The sequence below is a fragment of the Labrus bergylta genome, chromosome 3 (assembly GCF_963930695.1).
Source record: "Labrus bergylta chromosome 3, fLabBer1.1, whole genome shotgun sequence".
NCBI lineage: Eukaryota > Metazoa > Chordata > Actinopteri > Labriformes > Labridae > Labrus > Labrus bergylta.
Window position 1 is genome coordinate 22,071,040 of NC_089197.1, and position 17,902 is coordinate 22,088,941.

The window sequence follows — 17,902 nt, forward strand, 5'->3', positions numbered from 1 at the left end:
AAGGGGATGATAATAGGAAACAAAGTGAGCACGTTGGTGGGAGCACAAAGGTGTTGACGTGAGGGAGAAAGAAAACAGCACTCAGAAGTAACCTTTAAGCAACATGGTCATTAACACCTCCATTACAAACCATTCGCTAGGAGCAGCTCTATTAGTCATTCAGAGCCCACGCTTTTCTTGAAGACAGCCATACGTTGTTTTTTTGTACAAGACAGCGGGATGGAAGAAAGACCTCTTTGTTTTCTTTTAAACAACAATCTGTCATCATCATCGCTGCCACCAGCTGTTAGTCAGTCTCCGGCATTAAACTGATCTGCCTGAATAGAGTTACAGAGCAGGCAGTGAGCTGCACTGATACGGCAGGTCAAACAAGTACATCAAAAGACCAACAAATTCCCCACACAAACACAAAAAAAATGTCTTTTGTTGGACAAGCAATAGATTAGGAACTAAAATGGAACTAAGAAACAGAAGTCAGGCCCTCTGATGAAGCCCAAACCTGCAAGAGCAACCCATACATATGATGAATATGATATTATTTTGAGCAGCTAGCATTGATTATCTGTGAGTTGAGTCCACATCTGATTACATTTTTCATGAAACTCTGTCCACAACATGACATTTCCCACTAAAGATTATTACTACTTGTACTTATTTTCATCAAACATTACAGTCTATATTCAAAGCATTTATTTTCTAAAGAAACTACTGTAAGTGTTGTTATCTGGGCACTAGTAATTTGTGAGTTAACTTGTTTCCACATGTAGTTACATTTTGCTTTTCTAATGATCAGCCAACCTCCTTGTAACTCCATTTCTATTTAAGTCACAGCATCATTTCAAATCTCAGCTGTTTACCCTGAATTGCAGTTTCAAACATAAATGAACTTTCTAACACTGATCAGTGATAAGACGGTCTTTCTGTGTTGAAAATATTTAAATCAGATACACTTCTTTATTTCTATGTATTGGCCACTTGAAATGTACCTGTAAACTGTTCTTCAAATGAACCATAATTTCCACAATTCAAATAGGAAAATCAAAAGGACAAGGAGTCATTAACACTTTTACCAGGTGTAATGGAAAAAGTGATTTGTTAGGAGGGCTTAAAATAGGTCGTCTTTCCCTACCCATAATTATAGTTTGAAACACATTATCTTACAGGTATAGCATTAGAAGTGTCTTCCACACAGTGCTAACAAGCCTGACTGAAAGTCCAAAGAAGCAGGAAGAAACCTTAATTATGCAGGTGCATATATTACTACTTATCAACCCCTGCTGCTCCGATATTAATTATACTGTAGAGCAGACATTTTCTTCAGGCTCAGCCCATTACAAAGTTAACTTTCTCTCACTTTAATCTTAAGACATGTATAGCATATTTTTAATTTCTCCAATTACAGCATAAATAGCAGACAGTGTAGGGTAAAAAGAAACCAGGTAGTCATTGGGATAACTTCCCTGAGTGTATGTTATACACGGATAAGACATGATTATGTATTTAACCTTGATTTCTGTCCACTAAGAGGATTCTTTAGAGAATTAAAAAGGTACACCCAAACTCCTGGTGGGCCACTTGCTCCTGATAAAGACCCCTGAAGAGGGCAGAATATAAGGGTTGTTCTGAAACTGAAACCTGTGACTATCTTACATACTGCATGAATGGAGTATTGGGTATGGGAGAGTACACAAGTCAATGTTACATTCTGATGCCAGTATTAGACCAGTTGGATCTAACATTGCATTTTTGCTATCTTCAATGTGCATAAATATATTGAAATTACAGTTCAGTTTGATATCTAAAACTTTCAATTGAACACAAAGTTAAGATTTTTGTAACACCTTCTCAGTGAATATTTTTGTAGTGAATTTGTTTTCTCTGTTTATTTCTTTCATATGGGTGTAATCAATCCAATACAAATAAACTGGTGGATTTTATTTATCAAAGCACTTCAAAAGAGCATGTGATTTTTAAAAAGTGTGAGAAAAATCCTGCTGTGCAAATTCAAACACAAACAAGGACCAAAAGAATCTGCACGTATGAGCGCAGACTACACCTAAATATCAGGTACAAATGTGAGAAAAGTCAATTTCAGCCGGGTTCGTGCATGGTGATGCTCTCTCTGATATTGTAGTGGTCATGGTCTGTGTTTGCGTGTGTGTGTGTGTGTGTGTGTGTGTGTGCGTGCAGTGGACGTGAATGGATCCAGCAAGGGGAGTTAGTGCAGGGGTGAAGTTGGGTTGGGGGGGCTGCTGGATGGGCCGAGGGTTTCTTTGAAGTCTGGATTCCAATTAAACCCCTGACTGAGTTCTAAGCGCACAAGAAAAATGACTGAGGTACATGACATGGCCAGGTCCCCTCATCCAGCCAAGCCTTTCCATTTTGGCCCCTTTGTCTCCCTGCAGCTCCTAATATTTATGATCACCCCTCCTGACATAACCCCCACGTCAGGCCTACCCCCACCACCACCACCACCACCACCCAATAGAGAAGAAAATGGACAGAACTTAAAAACAAGGCTGCAGAGTCTGAGCCAGAGTTAGACCCTGAGGTTTCACTGCTCAAAGCTACAAGGAGAGTATCTGAGAGACACCCAAACAAAAGTGGGAGGAAGATTTGGTAAAAGATGAAGAGATAGCGGTGGAGGTAAAAAAAAAAAAAAGAAATGGAGACAAAGAAGAAGCCTCGAACAAAGACAAAAAAATAGATAAAATAATAGTAATATATAATAGTTAATATAAAAAGAAATCACATATGCTGCACCATCTGCAGGGACTTATTTGTCCTTTTTGCAGATTGCATATGCATATATTGTTATCCAATTTGTAAACGTGCATGAAGAATTTAAACATACATGAAGAATTTAAAATTCAATATTTAAAAAACAGTTGGCAAAAGCCCGCATAACAGGAGTGTAAGAACACTTATTAATTATTATTCTTTTACAAGGAAATATCGCCATTACACAACTTTATGATTTAGAACGAGTTTCATATAAACACCCACCAATTACACTTTGGATCAAATCTCATTATTTAACTTTACAAAGAAATGCAGACAGCAGTCATTTGGATCTCAGCTGATAGTCTTCACAGTCAAAAGAGCCATATGGAACAGGACTCTAGGCCGGTACTGAATTAGACAGCACCAACATACACCTTTACAAACCCCAGTATCTGGCTGCTACTGCACACAGTTTTGTTCTCTCTTGAAAAAGTGATGGTAAAAACAGTGAAGGTGCACCTTAGCTGGGGGACATGTTTTTGTTGAAAGCGAACGGAGAGAAATGGTTGATTCCAGAGGTATCAGTCCTGCAAGGCAACCGCAGGCGATTCATACAGTACCTGACACTCTACCTAAAACACACTGCAGTTTTTTCTGGTTTTATTTCTGCACCTTTTCGCACCTGGATTCCATTTACTCGAGCACTCTAAACAACACACAGCAGATAACGATACATACTCCATAATTCATTCAGCATTGAATTTCATTTCCTCTTTTTTTTTTTTTTTTTTTTTTTTTTTACATATACACACACTGCTCACTCCCTCGCTCCGTACCACACAGACATACAAAGTGCAAAAGTGCAAGCATGTATTGTTTCACTTCGAAGTGAGGAAGTCAAATATAAAACAAGTCAAATACACACACTAAACACACAAACATGCTCTGGAATAAAATATTGAAAAGTGTCATAGACACCTGGTCAAATGCTGCTATGATTCCCAAAGGAACCACCCAAATAACTACTTCCTGCGTGGGACGAAAAGAAATGGATTCAGCAGGATTTTGAACAGGTTTTATCTGATGTCTGTTCCTTGCAGAGGTGGAGCTGGGGATGGGACGGAGCAGGAAGGGGTTAAACCCCGAAGCCAGCAACCTTTTATCACACTGGAGGGAGACAGGGCGCTGAGAGGCGCAGAATGGTAAATATTTCAACATGATGGGTGACATAAACAAAAGGTTTACTCTCATTCCCACTTTTTAAGTTGCAAAATTTCAGGGCTGGTAATTCATAACAGCAGTCGTGGCTGACACACTAATACGGCACTGAAGAATAGACCTCTGAAACTCTACACAGAGGAAAATATCTCCCACATATCTCAGTCTGTTTGCTCTAAAACTCAGTAGTCCTGATCACAAAAGCATTGTGGTTATTTTATGAACATCCAGGAAATCAGCATCATCCAATCGAGAGTGTCTTAAAATATGAATGTGAACAATAAATATGACTCTTTATTGAGGCACTTAACAAGCATTTGCTAAAATTGAAAGGAGAATTATGAATCTGTGCAGACGTCTACAAAGTTATCCTTGTATTTTCTCACTTCATTACATCTCTTTCCCATTTGATTGTTGGAATTCTTGAACTTCTATTTTACTAATGAATCCCTTCTCTGTCTCCAAACCCAGGGCCCCTGCCGTGTCAGAGACACAGCACTCGGCCTTTGCCCAGTGTCAGAGAGCAGTCTGTCAGAGCGCCTGTGAAAGCCAGATAACCCTTTGATGGAGAGTAGCGGTGGTTATTGTTGTCTCTACCCTCCAACACATATGAAGATTTATTGAAGGAGAGGGCTGAGCAGCGGGAGCCCGCACTAACATGGCAGGCCACGATGGCAACAGGAAAGGAGGCAGGAAGAACAGAGGCAGGAGGTAGCTGCACCAGGGGGTGATAGGGACTCCTCTGACCCGCCTGTGGAGGACACAACGCTCAGGTGGAGCCGGCAGTGATTATGTGGCTGTCGAGGAGGACAAATAATCATGGGACCGCTCTTGCTCCGCGTCTTTCTCTCTAACAAAGGACGAGCAAGTTTGACAAAAAAAAGCAGAAAAAAGAGGCAACTTGAAAATCATAAAGAAAATACACTTTGCTTGAGTAAGAAAAGGCGCTCCGCTGAAGTCAGAACTCACGTGAAATACAAAACCCTGAAAAGCTTTGAGTAATAGTTTCTCGAAAACCAAAACGCATATATGTTAAATCATAATCCCATCCAGCAGTCAAGTCCACATCACAGTGATGCTGGAGGATAACTCTGATGCATTTAGATGGAGGTTAAAGAAACAACATGGAGAAGAGGTGTGTTCAGAAAATAAGGACTCCTTTCTCATTTCGAGGCCTCCAAATGTAAAACGTAAAAATGTACTCCTCATGAATATAACTACTTTTCAGTGAGAAGATATAATGACAGTGTGATGAGATGTCAGTCAGTAATATATTATAAGTGAACATATGCATGTATAGCTACTCAGTGAAGCTATAAGTTGATGCTATGAAATAATGTAACTGAATCTACTTCCCATTTCCCCTTATGTTTATCAATGAGTTTATTGAATATGATTTTGTATAGGTCTTCCTATACTATGCCATAAATGCAAGTTGATCCCGGCTTTAAAATCCAAATACTTAATTACAAAAAAGAACTCAGTGAGAGGACAGACAGAGGGCTGAGATACAGACACAGACAGACCGATAAGCGGTACAGGGAGGGAAAATGCTTATCAGCAACTCATAGTGCCCTCTTCTGCTCGAAACATGTAAGATGCAGGTAGTTCTTTCTTTTGATCATCAAATAAATACAAGTGTAAAGCACCTGATACAGTACTTTATAAAAGATGACAGTGTGTATACCCTTTGTTCCATGCATTATTAGACGTGGGGGTATCTGTCTGTCTATCGCATTCATAAACCTCAATCATCTTCCCCATCACACACCTAAATTAATGTTTCAAGACACAGAAACCGGGGCTTTATATGCTGTGGACTATCAGCATTCAAATTAAAATGAAATCACAGAGACAACACATGACATGCAGGTCAACATCTTAGAATAAAACCATTGCACACGACAACAACAAAAAATCACATGGACAGCTTGTGCATTTTTAGTCAGGGAAATCATTGGACCTGTCTTCAAAATCAGCAACAATGAAAAGCAAGGAGCAAGTCTGTACAGAGCAAAGCCTGAGCTATGGCTCAGTTCATATCCAACATTAACCCCACTGAATCAAAACCTGCTGGACCACGTTGCTTATGAGATCCATGTCTTTCTACCCATCTATAGCTCCTTGGTTCAATAAAGATATATATATATCAGTAGATTGTTGTTCTTACTAGTAGATTGCACTTTAAAGTTTGATTGGAGGAGAATATTTTATGATTGTTTTTATACTTTAGTGTTTCATAATATTCTCTACAGCATGAAGATGATTTTTTCTTAAATGCACAAACGTGAAGGCTCAATATCCAAAGTGAGACTTTTTTAACTAAAAAGATTTAACTAGTTTTCATGTATGACAATCAAATCAATGTGTTTATGTCTCAAATGTCTGGATACAAAGAAACAACATAAAGCAACTCTTGCACAGAATGTATACCGTGAGTAAGTGGGGTCTTCTTCCCTGAAATGTTAAATGTGTACACGAGGAGCGGATGGCGAGCAGACATCTGTGAGCCTGTGAAATGATGACCCATTTTTAAACCCATATTTGATTACCTGGTTTTATTAAAATTGGATCCAAAGAGACCCGTTCCCCATTTGAATTTAATGAAGGCTGTGTGGCTGACAGGAGGCTTTTGATTTATACACTGTTATTAAAACCGACAAGAGAGCCAGCCAGGTAAGCAGGCAGAGAGGCAGGAGACGGTGGAGGTGGAGAGAGAGAGAGAGAGAGAGAGAGAGAGAGAGAGAAGGACCCAGAATTCTGGCCCTGTAACCGGCACATATCCCCCCCCTCCCCCCCAAAAATGAGGAGTGCAGGAGCAGAGAACAGCCAAGGACACATGCTGTGTGGCACCCCTCTCTCACAACCCTCTTCCTCCTCTGATACCTCCTCCATTATTCATATTAAAATACAGACTGATACAAAAGATGAATAATAAATGCAGTCAACACAAAACAAAAGCTGGCAGACCAGACCAGCACTGTCAAGGTGGTCACTTGATAGAAATGAAAATGTATTGAATATATTCATCTTAATAATGGGGTATATTTAAGACATGAACAAATTAAAATATCAGCACTTATTCAGAATATAATGGATACTGCTTTGCCTCTTTTAAATCTCACACCTTTTTTTTTTACAAAAGCTGTCACATCTACTTAATGATGTTGGAAGGCCTAAGCTGTTAATTAACAGCAGTAAATAAATACAAATAAATAAATGAAACAAATGTTCTATTCGTAATACAAAAAAAAAAACTCCTCTTATATGTGGAAGAGATATGAAACCCCTGAGTCCTTGGAGTATTTCCTCTTTGAAAGTTCAAAGCCAAAGTAGCTGTCTAAAACACATCAACAGACTTACTGTAGGAGATCCTCACACTCACAGTCCTAGGCTACTACACTACAAATCACAACCATTCACCTCAGCTGAGGAACAGTCCAGAGCCTTATATGTCATAGTAGCAAAATAAAATAAAATAAAATAAGGTTTTCTATGATTTTTCTTGAAGGGTTCAAAGATGAACATGTGGAAGCACAAAGAAAAGCATTCTATCTCCAACTTTAGTGTTTGAAGCCGACTTTAAGGTTTTTCCTGGAGGTCAACAACCAGAGAAAAGTTTAAACTACGCTCAAACATAGAAACTAGAAAAAGACTCTTCATGGACAGTCAAACATTAAAGTTACCCCTCCCCCCCACCACCCCCCCAAAAAAGATACATTTAAACATGAAACTGTCATACAAAAATATCAGAGAAAAACTCAGATTTCACAAAGCGTGCCTCTTTAAAGCTGATGAGATAAGTGCCTTTGTCTTTAGATGTGTTTCTCATAAAAGATGTCATTCATTTTTAGCATCTCAGACAGCATGATTCAAAACGTCCTTGATGTTTGCTTAGTGATTAATATTAGGACGATTTGTCATGCAGTGTTTCACAATTAATGCGGGCTCAACCCACTGAACGTCTGCCTGAATATCTCTTCTAAAAGAAAACGGGCGAGGATTGCATTTTGTTTTTAATGTTTTGCTCGAGCAGAGCACCGCTGTCATGCCTGCTTTTTTTCAGGATGTCAGACAAAAAGAGAGGAGAGATGGAGAGGGAGGGATCCTGGAGGATGGGAGGAGGAGAGGTGGTGAGGGGGGGTGAGGAGAGATGGAGGGGCTGCTGACATGCACTTGTCTCCAATCTCTTCGAATCCATTGCACAATTCATCTGCTTTGTCTCTACTGCCACGGCTGAGGACAATCAGACCAGACGCCCATTAGATTCTTCATACCCCCCCATACCCCCCCACCCCTTGCACTACCCCCCAACCCCCCATTTACCCCCTCTCTCTCCCCCAACACCTTTTTTTCATGTGACATGCTGACTGAAGGAGAGGAGAGGCAATTCACAAGCCTCCCCAAATGGGGGAAATGTCAGGAAGGGAACCCACATCAAAACCATGTTGTCATGGAGATACAGTATAGTCCAGAAATGACACACTACCACATAGGCACTCAGGATATACGATTTACACACACACACGAGCTATTATGCACACACTGATAAATACATTTGCTTGGTGGATTTTTTTTGGCAAACAAAACATTTATAGTATTCGGCAAAGGGAAGGAAAGAAGGCTTTTGTCTGACTCCAGATTTGTCTCTTTTAAATGTTGTCTACATCCTCAATTGAATTTTTTCATTTCATAAGAATGAAGACATAAAATCAATTACAAAAATGTTGAAATATTTGATTTGGTTAAGAACCAAAAGATTACTTTCTTATTTTCAATGCTTTAATGTACTTTATGTTTATTTAAATAAATAAAAAATACCATGTTTACAATTTACAAGAAAAATCATTAAAAAATGTGACCATTTTGTAAATGCTTTTTTTTTTTTCAACAGCCGTAATCCAATATGTCTTATTGTAATTATTCTATTCATGGAAAACTGGAGTTTTGGTTAAAAGTCAAACCTGTTTCAGTAAGCACCATTATATCAGGATATTCAATACCAGTGAAATCGACTCAGTTGCTTTGCTTGGATGTGTAAACTTCTGCTTCAGGGTAATTCTAGAGCAAGGTCACGTGACCACCGTGCCCATCCACAGTCGCCATTCCTCAGCTGATAGTGTTATCAGACAAACAGCGTCCCTGGAACACTTGGCATTTCGATGATCTCTTCTTACGAAAAAAAAAGGCAGAAAGAAGAGTGAAGGGAGGAAAAAGATAAAAAATGTGCTCTTTCACCTCGCTTGTTTAGGAGGCTGCCAGCACTGAAAGCAGAACTAAACCAGCTCTGCCATAGTGCAAGAGGATCTTGCATCCCAACAGTCATATTTTCCAACACTACGCGGCCTTGCAGAGGTCACATTATTGAAGTTACTCTGCTCTGCACTACATAAAAAAAGAAGAGATTGAGGGATACTAATGGTAAATGTGGCATAGTTACTGCTGTAAAACCCCTTCTTTTCCCTCCCTTTTTTCTTTGTTTGGCCAGAGGAGCTGAAGGCTTAGGGATAAAGGTACTGCTCAAATCATGAGACAGGGATAAAGGCAGAGAGAGATAGCGAGCTCTGACCCAACGACAGAGCAGTGGATAATTAAAACACCCAGGGCCCCCAAACTGCCCTCATCCATCTCTCCCTTCTTTTTCTCTCCTTCTTTTCCTCCTCTCACAGACCAAGCCTCTCCCTTCTCCTCCTCCTCCTCCTCCCGAGAAAACATACACACATTCTAACATTCTCAGATAACAAAAACATACAAGGCGACATAAATGCAGATTGAGACAATGCTGAATTTCTAGCGCTGAAATCCGCCATTGTCGGGTCCTCTGGGTAAAATCTACAGAAACAGAAGCACACACACATCGCTCCCACTGGCTCTGTGCGATCTGTTTATTTTTCATTTGTACAATTCTGAGGATCATGAATGATTCCTGTTTTTATCTGATTACTCCCAGACAGTCTGCCTCCACTGCCTCATAAAAACACAAAAGAGAAGGAACCATGTAGTCCTTTTAATTTAACAAACGTCCCAGTGCTTTTACTGATATTTCATACATTTCATATAACATCCATTCCTGCATTAATATCAGCACAGTTTAGGCTGATAATAAATATAGACCTAGTATATTATTATTTATAGGCTGTAGTATATGGCTTTGCATTCTACTAGAATAAATTCCTTCTGTTTGGACAAACATCAATTAAAGATGAACTGAGAGGAAATTTAGCAGAACGTATAAGAAAGGCATGCATGCCAGAGAGAAGATCAGAGAGTTTCTCCACACCACCATGAAGAAAGAAAAGAAAGATAGCAATGTCTGTATATGATCTACGTATAGAACATCCAAGCAAGGGACAGGGTATGTGGAGGTGTGTGTGTGTTTGTGTGTTTGTGTGCGTGTGTTTATGTCTGGTGATCACAACGTTCCAGCCATGAATTGCAGCTGCTGGCCATGCTCTCAGGCAGGCCACACTGCCCTCTCTTGGTGGCTCCAAAAATTGCTTCTGGAAGACTCAACAATTAGGTGATCGATTTCATTATTTTCCTTTTTGTGTGTGTGTGTGTGTGTGTGTGTGTGTGTGTGTGTGTGTGTGTGTGTGTGTGTGTGTGTGTGTGTGTGTGTGTGTGTGTGTGTGTGTGTGCGCAATTAAACACCCCAAAAAATCTGGATCATAGTAAGAGTTGCATGCTATTTCTTGTGATTTATTCCTACAAATATTTCCGTTTGCTTTTACACTTGATGAAGTGTGACCGACTGGACGGCCCACTTAAAACAAAGCCGTGCTCCATATGTCATTTGTGTGGTCGTTGACCTAGCACCAAAAAGCTGCACAGCGTCCTATGAGCAGCCTGTGTGTGAGTGAGGAAGTGTGAAAGCAGTGCTATGACTGGGGAATAGCAGCTCAAAAAGGACCCCCACACACTGGCCAGATTGAAATCATTACTGGCGGGCCCTTTGATTTCCACATGCAAAAACCTCAGGTTGAAGACCAATATGTTCTTCCCCCAGGAGTACGGTTTCTGCTGCTGTGTTCATGTGGTATGGCTGTCTGACAGCGCTGCACCGATTCAGGAAGAAAAGAGGGCAAAGTGCCAGCACTGATGAATTTTGAATGTGTTAGAGATGATTTATTAGAGCACTTAAAAGATCTGTGGGATGTCCTTCACACCCGGCTCGCCCTCTAATAGACCCCAGAGTGAAATGACACTGTCTTCACTTGCCATGCCACTGTTAAAAAAAAGTCAGGGATTTTTACTTGACATTTTGTACAATACATTCCTAAATATACAAGAAGAATAGTGTCTGGTGCATCTGCTTGGAGTGAGGGTAAAGACAGTGTGGGAGGTATCTGTTTTCTGCATGATTAAGAGTTTGTTGGACTGCAGCTAAAGAGGCCAGCTGAGGGGTCAGGGGCGTGAGAAAAAAATCACCTGCTGCTCACTGACCCACTTGGTCAGCTACGAGGTCTGTGAGGTTCCCTCACTGTCTGAATGCATGTGTATGTTTGTGTGTATATGTCGGCTTTATTAGTAACTATTTTTCAGACTCTGACAACGAAAGTGACCTCATCAAAATTGAAGAACACATCAAATCATAACAAGTTAAGCAAAACTTTTCACATCTGAATATGGATCCCTGCTGTCTGACTTATCATTTTAAAACATACACTTCTACTTTTTTCTTATGTAAGTGTACCGTCTTGTTCAGCACCACCATGGTCTGGTCATATAATGTTCTACTTACATGTTTCCAACAAACAAGATATTAACCCATTATATATGGAAATATATAGTCTAATATATAGTCTAAGTCTTATAGTCTAAGTCTGATTCAAAGATATAATTCTTCCTTACAGGGAAACACGGTCGTAATTGAGAAAAGGAGAGACACAGCAAATGTCCTTTTCAAATTGGACCAACAGCAGCTTTCAAAATCTGTTACTGTAATTCTTGATTTATTCCAATATTTATTTTCCTACAAAAATAGACATTGAAGTATGTAAAGCAAGTTGCAGGTGTGGTAGTTGGCTTTGAATAGCAGAAAGAAACCCTCTGCCTAAAGAAATTTCTAAATGTGTGCAGAGATTGAACAAATATACGAAATAAACATGCTACATAAAATCCTTATACATAATGCAAATATATATATATATATATATGATTTCTGTGTGATTTCTAATGACACCAGTGAACTCTTTGTATCTCAAAGTGGCGTGTGATGAAAGCTCATTGGCATGTAGCACCCATCATCACTCGCAGTAGCAGCTAGCAGTGCTGCTCCCTGCACACCTGAGCCTAGCGGAGAGAGGGTTAAAGTCAGCGACAACGGATCTAGCAGCTTTAGTCCCCAGAACAGCCAGCTTACACAGATAAGTGGGCCAGGCTGGATAAGCCTCACTGAAGTATTCTATTACTGTGCCAATTACTCCTCGGTAAATAATATGGGGATGTAGAGGAAGCTACCGACAGGATGTGGAATGTGTGCAGGCAGTCTGAAAAAAAATTGTAGTTTTCCTACATTTCTATTTCTAAATGAAAGTTGCCCAAAATTTTTAAGCAAACTACAGTGCAACATAAAGCTTTTTTTTTTTCTCAGAGATAAACACGGTAGCTTTATTGTATATTGATGATGTTTGCCCCATGATATTCAGCAGGTGATCACAGCCATCAGGTGTTTCGTCACCTTGTACAGAGCAGCCGAGTCCACAGTAGTCAGGCCTCAGCGAGGCCCTCGCTGGCTGCTCTCCAGTGGGGCCTGAGCAGCCTCTCACAGCAGACACCCACAAACTGGGCTCTCTAATAGGGACAAATTGGCAATGTCTGTGCGGGCCGGTGCTGTGTGCTAGGAACTGTGAATTGATAGTGATGCCTAATGATCCCCCTGGGTAGATCAATACCAATAATCCTCTTTCCCGCCTATCCTCCTCATTGACTATAGAGAACCTGGAGGAGCTGGTGGAAAACTGCAGCCCAGAGTGACAAGGCCACGAGTCAAGGCAAGGCTACCAACTCTCACACAAGCACACCGACTTTCACTTTCCAAACACGCAGAAGAGAACTCAAAACAGAGGATAACAGAGACATTTTTCCACCTTTTCCTGACAGTAACATAATATTCAAACCAAGCAGAGGATTACTGCAGCACAGCAAGCACACACCCTCAGACAGTCAGATAAAAAACATTTATGCTCCACACTACCAACACTCGCACAACAACAATCCTCAAAAACTGCATGAATCAAATGAAAGCCAGTTTATTCTAATGTACCAGGTGATCAATATCTATTTACCCTTTATGCATTTGTCATATTGTATTTTGTTTCACCGGCCAGTAGGGGCTAATTTTCATCAATTAATCGTAAAACACAGAAGCAAAAAGCTCCAAAAACTTCAATTGAGAACAAAGCAAAGTTTCGCATTTACACAACATATTCAATATTTTGCTCAGTCTGCTGTTTAACAACCAAACGCTTAGTCATGACTCACAGTTTATGTCTCTGCAGCATAGCTGGGCCCAAATAAAAATGACAATTAAATTATTCATGCAAATGAGTTTTTGTTACAATTAAAAATCAACATTTTTGGTCTGGTTGGGGGGAAATGCTTAAAATATATATTTCTTTCTTTTCAAAAAGGAGGTAAAAAGGAAAAGCAAGCAGTGAAGTTCAGGATATGTTCAGCAGTGCAGGGGTGAGGTGAAGCATGCAGTCCCAATGGACCTCAGTGCGTGTATATGTGCCCAGCATGTGTGTATCTGTGCGTCTGCATGTGTGTATGTGTGTGTCTGCATGTGTGTGTTCAAGCTCTGCAGTCATAAAGCCTCACATCAGCCACTTGCACCCCGTGGTCGGCAGCTGATTACTCCCACCAAACACATCCATACACTTTATCCCAGCTGTCACAGTGCATACTCATTACCCCCTGCACCAGCCAGCTGACTCCACACGGCCACACCCGCCTGGACACAGCTCCGGGGCCACACCGAGGACGGCTAGAAATCAAAAAAACTATACAGCCACATTTTGAATTTTCTCCTCTATTTACGAATTCACAAGAAAATGTTATAACGTCGGTGCTTTTATGATGCAAAATGTAAATCTAATAACACAATCAAATATAGTTTTTTTTCGCCGGGGAAATATCTGATACATTTTAAAATCTATATCAGGCTTGTGTTATCTTAAAAACTAGTTCATTGAAAATTCATGTAGATAAATCTATAAAATCCAAAAAAGATGATGCATCCTGTTGTCTTTATTAACTATTGATTTTTGTGTCAATCATGTCAATTCTTCCCCTCTAGAATGAACCAAATCATGACCAAATAGAATAGACAAGCTTGAGGCGAGCAAATGTGAATCTGTGTAGCAACATCTCAAATCGATAAGAGAAGGAAGGTAGTGTGAATAACGCAAAGTTTAGTGAGTCGAAGGACATATCTATCTCCTCAGTAAGACCCTTGTCTTCTATGAGGCAGCTATCCCAAATGTTACACATGACCTAGGTCTGTGTGTGTCAGTGTAAGGGGGGGGGGGGGGGGGGGGGGGGTTCTATCATTGCTGCGGTGGGAGATGACAAGAGTGTCACACTCCAGCTCCTGTCACACAGTAGGTGTTTCTCCATGGAGACCCAGGTGTCGTGTCTTAGATCTTTTCGGCTTCATAAAAACACTGCTTTAGCCAGTGCATCAATCGATGATATACTCGGTACGCTTTTACTGCCGCTACACACAGCCACTTTAGTGCTCTGTGTCAAAGGCCATGACAATTTAGATCAAAGCTGAGGGAAACATATCATCTACAGTATATGGTTTTTATTTCAAGCAAAATATATCCCTGAAATACGGCAAAAAAAAGAGTGAGTTTAAATAGACAAAGTATTATCACACCATGATGAAAAGAAAAGTAGAAATAAAGAGAAAATCGGAAAAGAAAGGACCTGAAGGTTCAGTATTCACTTCTGTGTGATCCTATAACCCTCCAAAGAATGTGAACAGATATTTGTTGCGTTTTGTTTTTGTTTCACTATTTTTCAAACTTCATAAAAAAACAGAGCTTCTGCTACAGGGTCCAGCTCAGGTTGTTATTTTATTAATATGAAACAAGGGCTTTGAAAATTCTATAAAAGCTACACAAATCAAATAAGTTACACTTTCTTTATGGGAAAGATGAGAAAATTAAGAAATGTGTCTATTTTCTCAAAAATAAATTGATTGAAATATAGTGCACAGTTTGCATTGATAAATGTGACTTCTACAGTTGAGTTAATAAGTTTCCAGCTTTAAGAGTCTGCAATCATCAGTGAAGATGGTAACAGTCACAAGTTCACATGCAACTAAAATATGTTAATAAAATTAAGCTCATGGCAAACACATTGGTAGTTTTGTAATCAAATCAAGCCGGAAAGGTTATTTCAATCAGGGTTCCTGTGATGTTACAAAAAAAAACTTAACAGAAAGCATGCATGTCTCCTCCTTACTTGTTCCTCTCTTAAATTCCCCCTGTCCCTGCCACCCACTAAAGCAAAGTGCAGTGCTTAAACAGGAGCATTTAATTCATTACATCATTATGTCATCTCATACTAATCTGCACAGTGGCCTTCACTGCTTTGACATGCAAATGGATTAGAAAAACGTCTGGGGAGGTACAGGGGGAGGAGGGAGGGGGCAAAACAGTAATCATCACGTCTTGTCAATGGGGTGAAAATATGCCCTGAAGCCGCTCTTGCATTTTTTTCTCCCTTCTCTTTAACTGCATTTATCTATCTGTTTTTTTTTTCTTCTCCCCTCCTTGGCTCTCCTCTTCTCCTTCTCCATCTTTGTCAGTGAATGCCCCAAACAAAGCAGCGGCAAGATCACACCAAACCTCGGCAATCTGTTGAGGATCAGGCTCCCTATGGAGAACATATAAACAATAAAGCGTGTGGCGCACACTCACGTCGAGCCCCCTCCCATTTACACGTGCCCCCTCATCTGCATATTCACAAAAAGGCCCCTCTGGCTTTTCCCTCATCAGCAAAACCCCTCCCAAAGCCTCATCAGCACACGCCGGGTTGACTAGAGGAAAAGGCAGGCAGGCAGGCTGGCAACGTGTGCCGGCTGGGACCAAACACACGGCAACATGTTACACAAATACACACAAATGCACAAAATCAATTTTTTTTTTTTTTGCACATATACAAATGCACAATGGCAGAGTAAACAGAGAAATCAGAAAGAGAGTTAGTGAGATCTGGTGATGTGAGCGCTGGCCATGCTCATCTAATTTCCACCCCTCCTTCCCCCACCCTCACCCCCCCCACCCCCTCCTCCTCCTCCTCTCGTCTCTCTCTCTTCTCTCATCATCAGGTACCTGGTGACGAGCGGCCCGTGATAATCCGCAGCCTCTAACCAATCAATCAGCAGCGGCGTAATCAGCAGCGTAGAGAGGGAGAGAAAAGAGAAAAAAAAAGCCCATAACTTACCCTGGGTCGCCTCCAGTCTGCTCAGCCAGAGTAGAGGTCTGGTCAGGGCTCTTTGGCTGCAGCTATGTGGACTAGTTCACCACAAATACTCACATTCTATCCTCAAACCTTTTTTTTTTTTTTTTTTTTTAAATCTAAATTTATATTTTTCACTGCATCATAAACATGTTAGCAACATATAAAGCTCTCCCCCTCCCTTTTTCCTATTTCACTCTGACTCTCTCTATACCTCTCTCTATTCCTTCCTCTCTCCCTTCCTGTCACTCTCTCTCCCTATTTCCCTCTCTCCTCCCTCAGTGTCTGCCTGTTGCAACAGTGTGGACATTTACACACACAGCATAAAGTGAAGATATATATTAAGAAGCATGCATCTCTGTGCAGAAGATAGCAAAAGGCTCGCTGGTGTGATATCCTGCGGATCTGCTGGACCCTGTGTGTCTGTGTGTGGACTGGTTGTGGGGGGGGGGGGGGGGGGTTGGTGGAGGTGGTGGTGGGAGGGAGTTGAGAAAAGCAAGGGAGGGTCAAAGCTAAATGTTCTACAAAGAAAAGGGGGACTGAATTGACTTTTTTTTTATTTGAATCAAACACATATTCCCTCCCTCTTCCTTCTTCCCTCTATTTATTGCCCCCCCCCCCCCCCTCCCATTACATTTTACCCCCATCCCATCCCCAAACCTCCCTCCTTCTCCCCCATTTCTGCTCATAGGCATTCCCCCTCTCCAGACATCAGCATCCTTTGAGGGGGTTAGCTGTCTGTAGGAAGAGGAAGAGGTAACGCCGCCTAGCAGCCTTGTACATTTTGCCTTGAGGGTGAGATAGCGGAAAAGCCATGTGCTATCATCATTTTTGAGGTGTGCAGGAAAAGTAAAGACAAGAAAAACATACTGGTTTTACACAGCTCCCCAAAAGATCTGATGCTGAATTTAGCATAGGATTACACAAAACCTCTCTTGTGAAACCTCTGAACAGAACCCCCATTTCTACAGACTCTATGATTCCTCTCCTCCCCCTCACCAAAGAACGAGATGTAGAAACTCCACACAACCTGCAGCTAGGGCATGGAGCCTAAGTTTAGTTCTACAAAAGAGCTCAAGCAAACATGCATGCAGAGAATGAAATGTAGCAACTGTTCAAGAAGTCTCTCTGTGAAAATATTCCTAAAAGAGTAAATGCACTCTGTATTTCTGTATCCGCGTACTTGCAAACAGCTCTGTCTGGCTGTTCTGTTGTGTGAGGATATCAGGAGGCGGTGCATGAGAGTCCAGACGGCACAAATAGCACAGAAAAGACGAACCCCGTGTAGTCAGAAGGCCCTACTGTACAAGCTAAGTTGTGGTTAAGTTGTGTAGCATTGCATCGAGAGGGAAAACGCAGCCCAAATGAAACACATGAATTGCTCCAAAAGGACTCATGGGGATCCATCTCTCTCTCAAATTAAGGTGGAGGCGGAAGAGTGACAGGAGGGGAAAGATGGTACCCTCAGAGTCCCATCTGTGTACAC

At 40.9% G+C, this 17,902-nt stretch overlaps 1 protein-coding gene across 1 annotated transcript in view; it reads right to left on the minus strand.

Annotated features, from left to right (window-relative positions):
* Positions 1-16,804, minus strand: part of zfhx3b (zinc finger homeobox 3b) — a 282,485-nt gene extending 265,681 nt beyond the window's left edge. Inside the window, exon 1 of the mRNA XM_065952964.1 lies at positions 16,402-16,804. The gene's annotated coding sequence lies outside the window, so the exon portion shown is untranslated. The remainder of the gene's footprint in view (positions 1-16,401) is intronic.
* Positions 16,805-17,902: the final 1,098 nt, after the last annotated feature.